General features: G+C 46.2%; 1 protein-coding gene across 1 annotated transcript in view; it reads left to right on the top strand.

Moving 5' to 3' along the window:
- Positions 1-443: 443 nt before the first annotated feature.
- Znf592 (zinc finger protein 592) overlaps positions 444-14549 on the top strand; it is a 50993-nt gene continuing 36887 nt past the window's right edge. Inside the window, exon 1 of the mRNA XM_021166475.2 lies at positions 444-545. The gene's annotated coding sequence lies outside the window, so the exon portion shown is untranslated. The remainder of the gene's footprint in view (positions 546-14549) is intronic.

Below are 14549 nucleotides of genomic sequence, written 5' to 3'. Positions count from 1 at the left end.
TTCTTCCGAGCTCTTGAGGCGCTCGGCGTCCGGTCGGCCTATAGCCGCGAAGGTACAACGCGTCCCTCGGGCAGGCGGCCTGGGCCGCACCGAGGCCTCAGAGGCGCGTCCGAGCTTCCCGGGCGCCGGCGGTCGGGAGAGGCCGCGCCAAGGGCGGCGGGAGCCAGCCCAGGTCGGAGTCCCGGTCCTGCCTGCGCCGTCCCCGCCCCGCCCCTCCCCGGAGTCAGCGTAGCCAGGGTCGCGCCAGCCTGAGGCGGGAGGGAGGCGGAAGGCGCGGGGCCGGGCCGGGCCGGACCGGGCCGGGGCAGCTCCATAGCCGCACCGCCCTGGCCGGTGCCCAGGCTCCAGTCGCCTTCCGCCCGCCCTTCCCACCCGCGGCCTCAGCCAGGTCCCGCCGCCAGCCGGGCTCCCGCCCCCGCTCCGCCCCCGGAGCCGCAGCCCCGCCCGCCACCGCCGTCGCCATGTTGTGGCTCCCGCAGCCGGCGCTGGGGACGCGCGCGGCCGAGCCCGGGGCCTGTCGCTGCCGCCGTCGCCGCCGCCGCCAGGTAAGCGCCCCCCGCCGCCTGGACGGGGCGAGGCCACCATCCGGGCCGCTCCAGCTCGGGCAGGGGAGTCTGAGAGGAGCGGGCTCTGCCGGCGCCGCGGCCCGGCCCTGCAGCCTGGTGGACCCTGCCCGCCGCCCCAGGCGGCAGCCACTTCCCCCGATCGCCGCCAGGCGGGCCCTGGCCACCACCCTACCCCGCCCCCGGCCCGGACCCCTTCCGCCGCCGCCGCCCGCCGATCCGGGGCGGCCCGGGCACTCCGCTGTCGTCCCGCGCGCGACAGGCGGCCGCCCGCCGAGCCCCCGGCCCGGGCAGGGATAACGGTGCACTTCACCAGGCTGGGACGCCCTGTCAGCTCCACGGTCCCCGCCGCGCGAGGACCTGGCGCCGTCACCGGGCAGACGCTTAGAACATCGGCCCTCCTCGGCGCCCCTCAGTCTCCCCCTCAGCCTCGCCCAAGTTCTAACCCCGGGGGATCCTTCTCCCGGGGCAGACAGGTCTTCCTCCTCCAGAGTTGGGGTGCTTAGGGGGGTGACCAGGCCTGTTGATCAGGCTTGAATTGATTTCTCTGCGGGGACTCTTCCTGCCAACCGAGGGGCTAGGGGTGGAAAGGCTCCGTGTGACCCGGGGAGGGGGAGGACAGGAGAGCGTCTGCTGGACAGATGGCCTCCTGGCCTTGAAGCAGCTTTTGTGAGGGGGAGGGGTCCGTATGACCTTAGGTATGCCTGCTCTTGAGAACCTAAGATTATTGGAGGTGGTCAGGGATTTTTTTTTTTTTTTTTTAACTATTTTTACGAGCAGACCAGAGGTGACATTAAAAGTCCAGGGTTGGAACAACCTACAGGCCCACCCAGGGAGCATGCTTTGTAGCCAGGACAAGCTTAGATAGTTTCTGCTTTAGGAGAGTGGGACTCCGGTGGGTAAAATGGGTTTGGACCAGGGTTTGCCCGTGGCCTGTGCTCGTGTAGGATCTAGAGTGTGCTTGTGTCAGGTGTACACCGGCTGAGCACACAATGTGCTTGGCCTGATGGGTGCTGAGTGGGACTTCAGAAGTCTATTTGCTAAACTGACAGGTACATTACAGTGGGAAAGAGAAAGGAGCCTGGTGCTTTTTCTTTGTTTTTGTTTTTTGGACCATTTCTACAGCTCCACTGAAGATGGCTTTGGTTCATCACCCCTCCCCCCATCTCCACTTTTAACCAGGTTGGCCACCAAGCTCCGGTCTTAAACCTCCCCAGTAGTTGGGACTTCAGGCAACCATGCCTAAAAAAACATTATTTTTTTCTGAGTATTTGTAGTATGTGCCATGACAGAACTAGGTTTTGGAGATACTGTGTCAACCAGAAAGATACCTCCACTTTAGTGTGGGAGATCTTGGCCTAGAGACAAAGTCCAGAAATAAGAAAATATTTGTCAACAAATACATGTTTTCCATGTGGCGAGCAATGAAAACTAACTGTCCTTGTACAGCTTTCCTTCTAACATGTGGGAAGACAGTAAGGACAGGGTCTAGTAAACCCGGAGTGTGTTACAAAGAGCCAGATACTAACGGGGAAGGGGAAAAGAAAGAGAGTTGAATCTGAGGCAAAGGGAGGTGGCAGTTTTTTGTTTTATTCTTTGTATATACCATTTAACTATATCTTCCTGACTGGCCTATCTACATCTTCCTGCCTCAGCCTCTTGAATGCTGGGATAACCATGGCTCTTAGGCTCAGTGAGGATTTAGTTAATATTACAATGGCAGAGGCCCTAAGAAGGGCTCTATGTGTGAGCCAGCGCTCTCTCTCTCTCTCTCTCTCTCTCTCTCTCTCTCTCTCTCTCTGTCTCTCTGTCTCTCTGTCTCTCTCTGTTTGTGTGTGTGTGTGTGTGTTGCAGGTTGGTGGTTTGTTTTTGCAGTGGGGGAAGTCAGTCCTCCAGCCTTACTTACTACCCTCTTGCTAAGCACAGACTCTGCCCCTCCTCTGAGTCCTAGCCCCAGATGAATTTTTAGAACAATACTCTGAAGGAAATGGCAACATCAAATTTATAAACTCTGATGAGTTCAAGGGGGAAAAAAGGTGAGGAAAGAGAATAATTTGAATTGGGGGCTCAGGGAAGCCTTCCCTGAAGGAGCACCATATGACCCAGAGAAGGCTTAAGCGTTAACCATGTGGGGAGCAGCACTCAGTTTGGCAACTTGGAGGAAGTGAAAGAGGTTCGTGAGGCTAGAGGAAGAAAGAGAGGGGAGAGGGGAGATAAAGGTCTGTGGAGAGCTGGGCCTGTCTGATCACCCAGGCCTGTGGTGTAGGGGAACGGTTTCCCTCTTTAGTTTGAAGTGTAGCTTAGGGTAATTAGGAGTATTTGCATTTTATAAGGCCTCTGGCCCCAGCTCTGCTCTGACTTAGATAAGGCCAGGATTTCTTCTCTGTTTAACAGCTCAAGTATAGGGGACATCCTGTCCTCTGTAAGGTCTTTACAGCTTTTAGGAAGGGAAAATGAGGTAGCATTTCTGAGTGTCTGCTGTGTGGAAGAACCCATGCGGATGGTTTTTGTGTATATTACCTTACTACTCTACACCCTAGAAGACAAGGTTCTCATGTCCATTTTACTAGGAAACAAGCTCAGAGGGTGAGGTGCTGTGTCCACAGTGCAATTGTAACATGGCTGAGTTTAAACCTGGCCCACCTGATTCCAGTGCTCTCTGGCTTTGGAGTCACACTACAGGACTTTACTTCTTTTAAAATTTATTTTTATTTTAGGTGCACTAGTGTTTTACTTGTGTGTATGTCTGTGTGAAGATGTCAAATCTTGAAGTTAAAAGATATGTTGTGAGCTGCCATGTGGGTGCTGGGAATTAAACCCGGGTCCTTTGGAAGAGCAGTCAGTGCTCTTACCCACTGAGCCATCTCCAACACTAGGACTTTCCACTTTACTCCTGACACTTGTTAACTATAGGCTTAAACCATCTAACCTTCCTATGCCCCAGTTTCTTCATCTTCAATGCAAGTATGTATTTCACAGAGTTATGCAGATCAAATTGAGCTATAGAATGCACTTGTTCAAATATTAGTTCCCATAACTAATAAGATACCAATTCTTAGCGATATTGGAAAAGATTAAATAGATAAATCAGTTTTGTTTTGTTTTGAGACAGGGTTCCTTGGTGTATGGCTGGCCTCTGCCTCCCAAGTGCTGTGATTAAAGTTGAGCACCGCCACGCCACACCTTGTGATAAGTGAATTTTGTGTAACGAGCTCCCTTTTCTCTTGATGCCAATGCTGTGCTCCATAAGATCAATTATTGTTTTAAAACCTACTTTATTTAGTTTTTTTTAAAGATTTATTTACTGTATGTATATGAGTATATTGTTGGTGTCTTCCGACATAGCAGAAGAGGGCATCTGATCTCATTACGGATGGTTGTGAGCCACCATGTGGTTGCTGGGAGTTGAACGCAGTACTCTTAACCACCGAGATCAGTCATTTAACACTGACTCTCACTCTGCTCTGATGCTATGATAGAACTTACAAGGTGACAACTGTTAGACACTATTTATTTTTCAGTAGAGTAGCTAAGAAAAGTCAATGATTTTAACAGTGAATTAGGATTTCTGTTTAAATTCTCTGATACAGTGGTGGTTAATGAGCTGTTGGGAACAACTTGTGGTAGTCCAGGCCTATAATACTAGCACCTGGAGGGTAGAGGAAGGAAGATCAGTAGCTCAGCCTTTGAAGCTAGCCTGGGATACAGGAGGTTCTAAAAATGCCGGTGGGTGGGAGGGAAAGAGAAGGCTTCACAGAAGAGGTGACTTCTGAACTGGGTTTTGGAGGAGGAATAAGAGTTTTAAAGGTTAGTAAGACTGTGAAGGACATTCTAGGAAAAGAGCCCTGAACATGAAAGCTTGCAGCTATAGAGACCACATTGCGTGGAGATAAGGCTGGGAAACAGGCCTATATGAGAGACAGGTTAAGAAGTTTGTATTTTATTTGCAAGCTATGGTGAAGTGTCAGAGAATATTAGATACAGCACATGCATTCCATGATTGGTATTGTAGCTGGAGAGCAAGGATCTCTGTCAGCCTGGGGCAGCTTTGTCTTTTTGGAACCCTGGGCTTCAGTATCTGCTCTAGCTTTGAGACCAGAACTTGAGTTTAGTAAGATTTTCAGCTGATTCAAGTCAGGGAAACTGACTCATTAAGAAAACGTGGAGGAGACTGGTGAGTAAACTGAACTCTTCACTGACTATGAAAATGGAACTGTAGAGTGACAGATGTTTCTGTCCTCTGGCCAGCGTTCCCAGCTTGCTTCCCCTTTCTGCTCAGGGCTGGGGCAGCTAATAAACTCCCTCCTCAATTCCCATTTGCTTTTCTCAGGCTTCATGGACACGAACCATCTTTCTCTGTTAGCCCTCCTTCAAGCACTGTTCTATATAGTTGATAATAATTATTGATAGAGTGAACAGTGCTGTAGTATTTGGATGGGATCCTACACTTATGAAACTTAAGAAAGAGGAAGAATAACTTTTAAAAAATGAAATATTGACAACTTCTGGGTGATACTAAGTTTGAGGCTATCCTAGCTGACATGAGAGATCTTTTCTTAGACAAAAAAAAAGAAAAATAAATAATTAAATTTTAGAAAGAAAGGAAATACGCTAAGAGAGGTTCTTCTAACTAGGCTAACAGAAAGTCTATGCAGGCTCTGCATGGTGGGTAGTTGGGGCTATGTAGCAGTATGGGCATATTCGTTGGAGTTGTTCAGGAAGTAACAAAGGCTGTAGAATTTTTTTCTTTTTAAAACTGTAAAAATTGGAGCTACAGAGAGGGCTCAGCAGTTAACACGTACTGTTTTAGTGGAGGCCCTGAGTTCAGTTTCCTTGTCCATATGAGATGAGGAGACTCACAGCACCTGTAACTCCAGCTTCAGCAGCTCCGATGGGCTCTTCCAGGTACCTGAACTCAGGTGCACACACCTACACTTAGACATATGACCATACATACATCACACTTGCTTAAAATGAAATCTTTGTAAAAAAAATCTCTAAAATTAAATATACATGTAAAAAACGAGGCCAGGCGGTGGTGGCGCACGCCTTTAATCCTAGCACTTGGGAGGCAGAGGAAGGCAGATTTCTGAGTTCGAGGCCAGCCTGGTCTACAAAGTGAGTTCCAGGACAGCCAGGGCTACACAGAGAAACCCTGTCTCGAACCCCCCCACACCCCCAAAAAATGAGATATGTAGATGGAATACAAGGGAAATTAAGCTTGCTGATAAATCCTATATTCAGAACTATCTAACTTCTGTCTATTATCTGTTTTTTTAATTAGCTTTTTTCAAGAAGTTTTTCTGTGTAGCCCTGACTGTCCTGAAACTTACTTTGTAGAACAGGCTAGCCTTGAACTAATCCTCCTGCCTCCCAAATGCTCAAGTGCTAGAATTACAGGCTTGGGCCACCACACCCAGTTTATTATTTGTTATTTGTTTGTTGTTATTTGCTGTGTTGTGGATTGAACCTAGATCCTATATGTATGATAAACAAGTGCTTTACCACTGAGTTTCATTTCCCAACCCTTTTGATATTTGCATTAGATATTTTATCTATATCTCTATTTTGTATGCATGTTTGTTTAACTTTCCTTTTTTTTTTAATAAAAATAGGAACATTCTGAATGGTTAAAAAAGGTTTTTCAGCCGGGCGTGGTGGCGCACGCCTTTAATCCCAGCACTCGGGAGGCAGAGGCAGGTGGATTTCTGAGTTCGAGGCCAGCCTGGTCTACAAAGTGAGTTCCAGGACAGCCAGGGCTATACAGAGAAAACCTGTCTCGAAGAAAAAAAAACCAAAAAAAAAAAAAAAAAAAAAAAAGGTTTTTCTTTTTTCAGACAAATTTGCTTTTGACAGTAGAAAAGCATACTTTAGCTGGGCGTGGTGGCACACGCCTTTGATCCCAGCACTTGGGAGGCAGAGGCAGGTGAATTTCTGAGTTTGAGGCCAGCCTGGTCTACAAAGTAAGTTCCAGGACAGCCAGGGCTACACAGAGAAACCCTGTCTCGAAGAAAAAAAAACCAAAAAAAAAAAGAAAGAAAGAAAGAAAAAAAAAAAACATACTTTAATCTAATTTATCCAATGCATAGTTTTATGCATCCCAGAAAAGTAAATGACTGAGTTTCAAGTTTGATGTTGCCATCACTGTTTGGATTATCCTACTGTGTGACTTTAGCTAAGTCCTTTACCATCTGCGTTTCAGAATCTGCAGGTGTTATATCCAGAGGTAATGGTCGCCCTCATTCTGATTACATACTCCAGTAGACAAGACAGGATGTAATGTCTGTCTGTGGCTGTGAAAAGATTCACAAGGTTGAATGAAGAGGAGTGGATATGTGTGCACATGGCTAGGAGCCAAGTGATTCCCTGTCTCAAGTCAATATGTGTGTGAAGTCCACATGGCTTTAGCCTATGTTTAGTTTTAAAGCCTCCAGAATTATTGGGGCTCCTGAAAGATTCTGAAACTTTAAAATGTTTGCTGAATTTTATTTTAATTTTTTGAGGAAGAGTATCTCTACATAGCCCTAGCTGCCCAGCTTTTTTTAACTGAAAAATTTTTTGAGTAGTCCACAGGATCTTTCACAAAAAATACTCATCCAAAGAAGACAAGGACTGCACCAAGCCTAACTTGCGTGCGCCCCCCCCTTCCCCCAACAGTTGTCTATGAGGTGTTGCCTCTGAGTGGAGTGTGTAGTTTTTCAATTTTATGCTTTGTATTTTTTCCCTATCATTTGAATTTTATAAAGGCTTTAAAATCTCATCTTCATAAAAAAATAATAAGTATTCAGTAGGTCTACTTTAATTTTGGAGACAAACACTGAAGGTTGTATAGCAAGAACTGAAACTGAGCTGTGTCCTTATAAAGGAAGTATGATGTTGAATTTGTTGGAATTGACTGCATCTTTTGGGATGGCCTGAAGGACAATGCTTTTAGATGTGCATTGAGATGTCTTGCCTTGTCAGTCAGTAGTCGAGCACCTCTGATTGAAATAGTCCTTGAATCCAGAGAGCCTGGTATAGTGAATAGAGTGTGAGCCTAACTTGGGTTTCTTTTGGAAGGTTCATGGAGGTGGTGGTGGAAGATCTTGTAGTCTAGTGTAGCCTCAACTCAAAATCATTCTGCTTCAGCCTCTTGAGTCCTGGGATTACAGATTAACCTGGAACTCTAAAATCCCACCCCCCACCCCCACTACTGCTAGAATTACAGGCAGGCATCACCATGCACAGTTACCTTGTGGAAGCCTGTAGACCAGGCTGGCCTGGAACTCAAGAGATCCACCTGCCTCTGCCTCCTGAGTGCACTCCCACCCCTGGCTTGAGTGCTTTCTTATGAAAGCTTCTAAAGAAATCAGTTTGTTTCTGATGTGGCCTGGTTCCCACTATGGTCTGGGCTGTCTTCTGTTTAGGCTCCTGGACTCACTCTCCTTTCCACACATCCACATGGAAGATGGCAAAAGTCTTGAGGGTACAGAGTCTTGAAATGTAAGACACTGCAAAGGAAGAGAATTAGGTCTTTGTGTAAGTTTAGTGTGCATTCCTAGGATTTCTGCCTTTCTGGAGGCTTTTAGACCCTTTGAGTGAGGTGGGATTGTCTCTTGTTTGTGTTTTGGAGGCAGGGATATGTTACCCACACTATTATCTGAGTGGGGAGCCCGTGGAGGTGGTTGTGGCTTCATGTTTGTACCCTGTTTGCTGAAGTTTACAACATTCTCCTTTTTGCCAATTCAGTTTATAAAGGCAAAGGGCAAAAGGAGATGGTAGCAATCATTTAGAAGGTAAATACAACCCCAGCTTTGTCACTCCAGAGGAGAGAGAAGCCCAGGAGTGGGCACCAAGCAGCTCTTTAGGTTGTTCTGGAAGAGCTCTCTGTCTTAGCCTTGTGTGTGGTTTTGTTTTAGTTTTTGGTTTTTCGAAACAGGGTTTCTCTGTGTAGCCCTGGCTGTCCTGGAACTCACTTTGTAGACCAGGCTGGCCTCAAACTCAGAAATCCGCCTGCCTCTGCCTCCCGAGTGCTGGGATTAAAGGTGTGAACCACCACTGCCCGGCTTGTTTTGTTTTTGAGACAGAGTCAATCTATATAGTCCTGGCTGGCCTGGAACTTGCTATGTAGACCAGGCTGGCCTCAAACTCATAGAGATCCAGATCTGTCTGCCTCTGCCTCTTTGTGCTGGGATTACAAACTTGTACCAGGATGCCTGGTTAGTTTTTTGTTTTATTTATTTATTTATTCATTCATTCATTCATTCATTCATTTTTTGAGACAGGGTCTCATGTAGCCTGGGCTGGCCTCAAATCTCTCTGTAGTATATGCCTGCCTTGAATATTTGATTCTCTTGCCTCTGTGCTGGCATTATATGCACACATCACATCCAGCTCCTTGTTTATTTGGTTTGAGACCAAGTCCACCATGCAGCCCCAGTGCAACTCTGGCAGTCCTTGAATTCAGAGTCCTTGTGCCTCTCAGCCTCCCCGACCCTAGGGTGAGCCATCATCCCTAGCACAAGAATATTTTACTTGCATTTAAAGTCCTGTATAGCTTTCTTTGCACCTGCACATCATTGCTAGGCAGTGTACAGTCAAGTGTGAAAGGGTTACTGATGGCCCAGCCCAGAGCACTGTGCTTCGAAGGACGTAAAGAATCATGTGAGGTGAACTTCACTGTCAGGAGCATTCTCACTGCAGGCAGTTACAGAACACTTTATTTCTAGACCAGAAGTTTCTTGAGTGGGCTTTTCTTTCTGAAGTTGGTAGTTATGTGCTACTCATTTGAGGTGGCTGGGGCTACCTCTAGGGAACATCTCTGGCACCCAAAATAGAGTGACACCATTTGGAAGGAAATGGTGGCAGTTATAATTTCATTTTTCATTACTTGCTCCCCCACCACACCCAACTTTAATTGGTTTTGGTGCTGGGATTTAATCCACGGCTGTTTGGACATTAGGCTAGCACTCTGTCACTGAGTTACATACTCAGTCACCTGTCTCCACTGACCCTGCCCTCTTTGAGAGGGAGCCCTACCCACAAAACAAGAGCCTAATCCATTACACTTTTGCATTTCTAACCTAGAAAGGATTTAAAAATTATTTCCGCCTCCTGGGAAAGGTTATACTCCTAGTAGTTTATCATTAAAGCACTAACTAATTACCAGAAAATAATCTGAGGGAAAGCCTAGGACTTGGGCAGTCACTTGGGGGCAAGAAAGCTGAAGTGAGACATGCTTGTGTGGCAGGAGAGAATTGAGGGTAGCAAAGGAAACCTTTTTAAAATTCCCTCCTCCTTTTTTTTTTTTTTTTTTAAAAAAGTCTCTTTTTTTTTTTTTTTTAAAGATTTATTTATTGATTATATGTAAGTACACTGTAGCTGTCTTCAGACACTCCAGAAGAGGGAGCCAGATCTCGTTACGGATGGTTGTGAGCCACCATGTGGTTGCTGGGATTTGAACTCTGGACCTTTGGAAGAGCAGTCGGGTGCCCTTACCCACTGAGCCATCTCACCAGCCCCCTCCCTCCTCCTTTTTGTTTTGTTGTTTCGAGACAGGGTTCCTCTGTGTAGCCCTGCTATCCTGGAATTTTCTCTGTAGAGATCTGCTGGCCTCTGCCTTCCGAGTGCTGGGATTAAAGGGGTGTGCCACCACTGCCCAGCTTTTTTCTCCCCTCCTTAATTATTTTATGGGTGTTTTGCCGGTACTGCCCTACATGCATGTAGTGCCAAAAGAGGGTATTAGATCCACCCCACCCCCACCCAGGGAGTTATAAGTGTACCCAGGGGTGGGGTAAGGTGGGACTGGATTTCAGATGGTTATGAGTGAGATCTGGTCATTGAACCTGGATTCTCTAGAAGAGCAGTCAGTGCGTTCATCTACTGAGCCATCTTCTGGCCCCTAAAAGAAACTTTTTGATTTTGGTGTTTGAGATAGGGTCTCCTGTAGTGCAGATTAGCCTTGAACTTTCTATGTAGCTGAGATTGGCCTTGAATTCCATATTCTTCTACCTTCAAGTGTTAGGATTATAGTTTCGCGAACATGGACAGGAACAGTCTGTTTTGAAGCAAAGTCTGGCACATAGTGCCTAATATAGGGAATAAGGCTACTATACTTGGCTAGAAACTTTTCATGGCTATCAGATGTTATAGTCCCGAGGTTTTTGTTTGCTTGTTTGCTTGTTTTGTGAGACAAGGTTTCTCTTTGCAGCCTGGCAGTCTTGGAACTAGCTCTATAGACCAGGCTGACCTCAAACTCAGAGATCCACCTGCCTCTGACTTCCAAATTCTGGGATTAAAGGTGTGCCCCAGCACTGCCTCACCATCCCAGGCTTTTAAGCCACCTTTTTTTTCTGATACCAGGCCCATCTGGTACTCTATTATCTGGGTGAAAGGGTAAAGTGTATTTGATATGGATATGAAGGCTTTTGAATAGAGGTGGAATTTGATTATTTTCCAACCCCACTCCCCTTTTAATAAATTTTCAGTTAAAAGAATTTGAGAATTATTTAAGGAGAAAACAGATCTCTCATAAAATATAGACTGTATCATCCCTTGCCCCAAGTCCCAAGGGCTGGAGGGTGGTTCAGTGGTTAAGAGTGCATATTGCTCTTGCAGAGGACCAGCATCTGTGGTGGGTGGCTCACAAACACTTATAACTCCATCTCCAGACCATATGATACCTTTTCTGGCTTCCTCAGGTACACATGTGCACCTACCTACACACAGACACCTACACATACACATAATTAAAAATCGAATAAATGTTAAAAGCAGAAGTCTTTGCAGTGGCCTTTCTTCATCTACCTCCTGTTTATCCATTCCCTCTGCTCCTGCTGCAGGACTTTTCTGTTTGCTCATTTGCCCAAAACCTCTTCTCCTTAATCTACACTGCTCTTCTCTTTGTTTCAGAACTGAGGATATAGTCCCTCCAATTTCTGTTCTGGGAGTAGGAACTACAGTTGAGAAAGGCTTTCTGATTCCCCGGTCATGAACCAGTGACTCTTTCCTCAAGCTTACTGAGCCTTCTTGCCTTGTCTCCTGGGTGTTAGAATTACTCTCATAAACTACCACAACTGGCGTTATTTTTGAAGAATGAATAAATGTATGTGCACATGTATGTAGTGTACATATGATGTAGATGGGGGTGGAAGATAAAAAGGAAGAAGGATGCTCTGAGGAGAGGGAGATCCCTTTGGTAGGAGTAGGTGTTGGACATGGTTAATCTATGATAGTCTCCAGTCTTGTCTCTTACTAGTGATGTAACAGGGAAGGCAGTGGCCGGTGTTCTGAGGAGGTAAAGCAGCAGCTGCTGCAACATCAGCTCAGAGAACTTGGTCTAGGTCTAGATTCTGGAAAGCCTCCCCTTGGTGAAATCTGAGGTGATAGGCAGAAAGGAAGTATTTTAGGTTTGTTTTGTTTGAGCTTAGTAAATCACGTGATGAAATAGTTTTGAGGGGAGTTAGTCTCAGAGTCACACAACGTGATGACATAGGGAAAGACCAGAGGTGGTCAGGAGTGAGACAACAAACAGGTCAGAGGGCAGCCTTGGGAGGGAACAAATGGTATCACTGAGACTCGATGGTGCCAGGGTGATGTCTGCAGCATAGCCTCTGACAAAGGCTCTTAGTGCCCCAACCTTCAACATCTCTGTGGTGTCAAGCAAGTTTTGGAAGCGGTTGAAGTGTGAAGAGGAAGTAGGAAGCAGAGGCCGTCTTAGGTGGATAGGTGCTGGTAAGTAGGGGTCACATCCTTGGTGGTCTCTTCTCTGAGTGTTACCCCAGAGACCAGCTTGTTTGTGCTTTCTGGTCTGCTGAGAGCAGTTTCTTGCCTGGTGGAGCAATCCTTTATCTTGTGGTTCTAGGTACGCTAGGGTGCTATCTGAAATCCATTTGTTCCATCACCTCCTTTCAACTTCATTTTCTGTCTCTATAGCTCTGTTTCTCAGGACAGATTATCTGACTCCCAAGTCCATTAAAGGGATTAATTTGACTAGAAGTACTTATTCCTAAATAGGTTCTGTTTCATTAGGCTTTTTTTTTTTTTTTTTTTTTAAATAGATAGAGTCTCTGCATTGCAGGCTGCTTTCAAATGTGGAAGGCCCCCTGCCTCAGGCTCCTGGGTACAAGTCATGGTTTGAGGATGGCGGTTCTGATGCGCAGATTGGCTGTATACCAGGCACTATTCTAAGCACTGGGAGTGTAGCAGAGAACATGATTGAAATCTTCCCTTTATAGAGCTTATTTCCTAGGAATTGAGGGACTTATCACTAATAAACAAGAAAGTACTGAATATGAGAGGTAGCAAGAAAGTATAAAAAGGAAAATAAACTAGGTGTGGTGGGTAGGTGGCTTTAAAGTGACAGATTTCTGTCTTTGATTCTTGGTATTATATGTGGGGTCTCCCACATTCTAGGCAAAGTCCATACTACTGAGCTACATCTCCAGCTTTGGGTTTCTTTTTTTGTTATTTTATTTAATAGATATTTTGCCTGTGATTATGTTTATGCACTGTATATGAGCCTGATGCCTGCAGAGGCCAGAAGACAGGATTGGATCTCCTAGAATTGGAGTCATAGATGGTTGTAAGCTGTAATGTGGGTGCTTGAATTTGGATCCTCTGGGAGATCAGCCAGTGCTCTTAATCACTGAGCCATCTCTCCAGTCCCTCAGTTTCTTATTTTAATTAATTAATGGTTTTTTGAGACAGGGTTTCTTTGTGTTGTCTTGGGACTCTGCTCTGTAGACAAGCTGGTGTCAAACTCAGAGATGTGCCTGCCTCTGTCTCCTTGAGTGCTGGGACTAAAGGTATGTGCTACCACTGCCCATCAGGTTTCTTTTTTTAAATAGAGAAGTTAGGACTGGTGAGATGGGTCAGTGGGTAAGGAGGCTTGCAGACAAGCCGAGTTTCATTCCTGGAACCCACATGGTAGAGGGGGAGAGCTGACTCCCAGGTATCCTACTCATACCTCTGCTTATACTCTCTCCCTTCTCCTCCTCCTCCTCCTCCTCCTCCTCCTCCTCCTCCTCCTCCTCCTCCTCCTCTTCCTCCTCCTCCTCCTCTTCTTCTACCTCCTCCTCCTCCTCTTCTTCTTCTACTTCCTCCTCCTCCTCTTCTTCTTCTTCTCCTCCTCCTCCTCCTCCTCCTCCTCCTCCTCCTCCTCCTTCTCTCTCTCTCTCTCACACACACACACACACACAAACACACACACACACACGCATAGTGAAATTAGATGGATAGTGGATGGATGGATGAGAAGCCAAGCATAACACTTAGGAGGGTGAGGCAGAGGAATGGAGATCAGCCTGGGCCATTAAAGAGAAATTGTCTTGAAGTAAAATATAAGGAAATCTGAGAAATCTCCCTGATGAAAGCTGTCTGATGGCGAGCTGGCTGTGCAAGGGTCTGAGGAGAGGTGATCAGCATGGAGAAGAAAAAGAAGACAGGAAGGTATGAGTGCAGTCCGTAGAGACTGTGACACAATCGTTCTGAGAGCTGAAGTCAGGAGTCATCCAGGGCAAGAATTACTGACTAAGGGTTAGATAAGCCCTTAGTACTGACTAGAGATCAGTGGTCAGTGTGAGTACACTGGATAGAGCTCCAGTGGTCAGTGTGAGCAGGCACTGTAAGCCCTGGGATGGAAGGCCTTAGGTTGGGGTCTTGTGATCCTGTCAGGTATGCTGGAAACCTTTCAGGTAACAAATTTTTTTCAATTTGTATGCCTTTTCTGATCTGATTTCCTTACCTCTGGACCTCTGTTTCTTTATCTGTAGAGTGGCTTACATGTAATGAGTTCCTGGAATCTCTGACAGACTTTTGTGTTTTGATGTTGAAAAAAAAAAAAAAAAAGCCTGTAATCTAGAAAGATATACTAGAACAATGTTTTCTAATCCTGGTCTTACAACACTAAGGTGTGTCATAATTATGACAAGAGCTATAGTCAATGTCCCAATACCATGTTGAAGGAAAATTTCTGCCATGTTGGGAAGTGGGAAAAATGACTCGACG

This window comes from Mus caroli, unplaced genomic scaffold, assembly GCF_978045245.1.
Source record: "Mus caroli unplaced genomic scaffold, Mus_caroli_1 scaffold_8, whole genome shotgun sequence".
NCBI lineage: Eukaryota > Metazoa > Chordata > Mammalia > Rodentia > Muridae > Mus > Mus caroli.
Note: the sequence above shows the minus strand (reverse complement) of the source record. Positions and strands in the feature narration are given on the sequence as shown.